Genomic DNA, 3,975 nt, shown 5'->3' with positions numbered 1-3,975 from the left:
GTCTTTTCTAGGGGTTTCATGCCAAGTGAGTCCATACTCAGCATCTTCTCCCATGCACTATGACAGATTTTTGTTCATTTTTGAACTTTAAAGATGCTCAGTTGAATGGAAATATGCTGGACTGGAGGTATGGATCTGATGATGCAGTTTGTTCAGTTTCAAGAAAACCCAGCTATCAGATGTTGAAGAATTTTGAAATTTGGTTATTCAATATCATATTACCATCATTGTTCAACATTATGTACACTTAATTAACTTACATAATTTATAAAGGTAATACATATTGGGTGTTCATCTCTATTTCACTCTACTACATTTAATTACTGCTTGTATTTCTGAGGTGCCCATGTGTGGTTTTGGTAGCTATATCATCAAACAGGCTGCTATTGCAGGCCCTCCTCCATACTGTATGTAATGACTGCATGTTGACCATGGTAATGCTTTTCATATTATGGATTAAGTTATGATAGGTAAATCTAGAATTAAACATTTAGCTGCTTGCTCATTTCCTAGATACCCAGACCCAAATAACCTCACAGAAACTATATTAATTGCAACACTGCTTGGCCAATAGCTATGGCATATTCCTGGATAACTCTTATATCTTAAATCAACCCATTTCTCTTAATCTGTGTATCACCATGAGGCTATGGCCTACTGGCAAATGTTCTGGATATCTTTCTCCTTTGGCAGCTACATGGTGTCTCTCTGATTCCACCTACTCTTTCTATTTATCTCTTCCAGTCTGGCTATACTCTGCCCTGCTATAGGCTGAAGCAACTTATTTATTAAGCAATGGTAATAAAATACATTCACAACATACGTAGGGGAATTTCATATTATCTTCCCTTTTCTGTTTAAATAAAAAGGAAGGTTTTAACTTTAACATAGTAATATTACATATAACAAAACAGGTATCAAGTTACAATATTTATATCTAATTTACCTCTAATCATAACTAAGGAAAGTTAAAGTTATCTAGTCTTCAACTCTTCCAAGACCCCAAAGGGATATATTACCTAGATAAACAGGAAGTACATTGTAAGCAGCTTCCAGAGTTCTAGAATGGATAGAGACATCTTGTTGCCTGGACAGTCACCCAAAGTTCTTCTGTAACATTGGGACATCCATCTTTAGCCTACAGGCCCATAATATCTGTCAGATGTTTCCATGAAGCAGGAAATTTGAGGATCTGTTCTGCCTTGTAATAGCAAATTTCATCAGTAGTTTTCTGTGTCCTTCAGAATGTCTGGCAGACTCCTTCATAAAGCAGGAACCTAAAACACTATCTCACCTTCTTTAGGCAAGTTCAGCAGTCATTTTTCTGTGGGTCCTGCATGTCCAGTTTATACCTCATACCATCAAGCAGTCCAGGCAAGAACAGTTTCTTGGCTCAAATGGCTAGCAAAGTCCAAAAGGAGCCTTTTTGGTGCCTATCATCCTCTTGAAATAATTGGTGCTGTCAGAAGCAGACATGTCTCACTGTCAAGAAAATCTAAGTTCTTAAAACCATTTACATGCCATGTTCTGTAGGTCTTTGAAAGATTTGAAGAATACCTACCCATCTGAAATATATTTCTGTATATCTAGAAAATCTATCATGGCTACAAGTTTGACTATTATAAATGGCTACCTATAATCTGCAATTTTTAATTATACATTAAATTTTTTAAATGAGCCACACAAACATAATACCTTAATCAAGAGCAGAAATACACATATAACAAAATTGACCTTAAATTTGTATCAATAAACCAAGATCCATACAAAGGCAAAATATTCATCTTTATTTCATATCTTCCTTATTTTTCATTTACAAATTGACTGTGACCATTAATCAGTTATAATTGACCCCCTTTAAATGAAAAAAAACATTTACAAACAGTTATTTTTGGAATTTGGGTGTAGTTTTCTCCAAACTGCTTCATTCTGTTGGTTAGGCAAGGTATTTTTAGGGTTCACAGAGACCTTTTTTTGGGGGGGTGACCTGTTCCATCAAATCTCATTAGCCTTGAAGGATTCCATAGATTTTCATCTTTGCGGAAACAAATAAGAACCTCTTTTCCAAAGTAACATATTGTTAGAGCCAAATTTTGAAGTCAACATACCTTTATTTTGGTTTAACTTAGCAGTCCACAGAATCAAATGTCTCTCTGTAGTCAAAAAAATCAAAGAAAACAGACTAATATACATAATCCAGACTCTCTACATATTTTCCATCTTTACGTGGATAATTTTTTTTACTCTCTTTACTCCTTTAATCTAATACTACCTGTACTCTTTTAGTGTCTCTTTAAAGACTTTGTTTATTTTTTAAAACCACTTACTTCTTTTTATAACTGTCTATATTCTTTTTCCTTTCTCCCCCAAACCTACGCACATATTTAAAAACACACTGTGTCTTGTTCAGAGGTCTTTTATGTCTGATTCTGTCCTATTGTGTATCTGAAATCCTTTTCTGAAAAGGAGAATTTTAAAATGGTAAACAGTGTGGTTGTGGCAGCCCTGGATGCTGGATCCATCTCTCTGGACCTTTCAATATTGCAGAGATATGTTTACCGCCAGCTCTGGGACTGCTGGGTGGGAGCTGTGCTCACTACCTCAACTCTGGGAAGCATCATGCAGCATATAAAACCTTTTTGCCTGTGTAAAAACTAAACCTGCCAGACAACGTGCTATACAGCCTGGAAATGTCTCTCTGTATGGTAGTGGGAAGGCACCATGTTTTCCTGCTTGTGTACACCTAACAGACCCGATCTAACTGATTGCCAAGGTGGGATTGCTGAGTAGCAGGCATGCTCTCAGCTACTTTCCTCCTAACCCCAAGCAGGCATACAAGGACCCAGTCCCTGGACACGTGGGTTAGCCCAAATGTATGGGCGCCATTATCTAAATGGAGGCTGCTCATTTGTTTTTCAGCTTCCCAGACCCAAATAACCTCATAGAAACTATATTAATTACAATACTGCTTTGGTCAATAACTTAGGCATATTCCTGGATAACTCTTAAATTAACCCATTTCTATTAATCTGTGTATCACCATGAGGCTGTGGTTTACCGGTAAAGGTTCTGGGCATATTATTCCTTCTGCAGGTACATGGCATATCTTTCATTCTACCTACTCTCTCTCTTCCATCCTGAATATATTCTACTTTGTTATAGGCTGAAGCAACTTCTTTATTATCCAATGCTAATATAAAACATATTCACTGCATACAGAGGGGAATCCCACATCATTTTTCCTTGCCACTGAAACTGAATTTTATCACACCATAGTGGCACAGCCATACCTGATGGGAATGGTAAAAGTTGAAGTCCAGCACAGCTGTTTGACAAAGATCCAGCAACGCTAGACCACATGACGGACACTGTGCTGCCTTTGGGTTTTCATCTCCACCTGTTGCACACTTGGGGGACCTTTAATATTTATACAATTTGGCTTTATTGGATGATGAAAATTTTCTTATGAATCATTTGTGCTTTCTCCTAGGAGTACTGCTTCTAAGTTTCACCAGGAAAGTCCTGAACATACTATTGCTCCTGCTCTAGGGAAATATCCTTATCTACTTGAAGGTATTCCTTACGCCTTAGGGGTTGTGATACACATAAAGAAACTAGAGGTCTCTTTATGAGACTAGGAGATATTCTTGAACCATCTGTCCATGTACTTACTTGGGAACAAGATAATTGAAATAAAATAAACTCAAAAAGGTCAACAAGATTTGGTGGGCTAGAGGAGTTGTCCAGAGATCAGATTACAAGCCTCTTCCCACTATACACTCAAGCAATTACGTGGCATAGACAGCAACAAAGTTAGATTAGCTGAAGTTACCTCTGCCCTACACAGAGACTTATATTAATCAGCAAAGAATGAAGTAAAAAGTTGATAAAAGAATGAGATGTCAGGACCTCTCTTTAAAAAAAGAGTACATGTAAAGCCGCTGTGATGTCATATGACCAAAGAACAAAGAATGC

The sequence above is a fragment of the Arvicola amphibius genome, chromosome 1 (genome assembly GCF_903992535.2).
Source record: "Arvicola amphibius chromosome 1, mArvAmp1.2, whole genome shotgun sequence".
NCBI classification, from domain to species: domain Eukaryota; kingdom Metazoa; phylum Chordata; class Mammalia; order Rodentia; family Cricetidae; genus Arvicola; species Arvicola amphibius.
The sequence above is the reverse complement of the archived record's forward strand: the minus strand, read 5'-3'. Positions refer to the sequence as shown.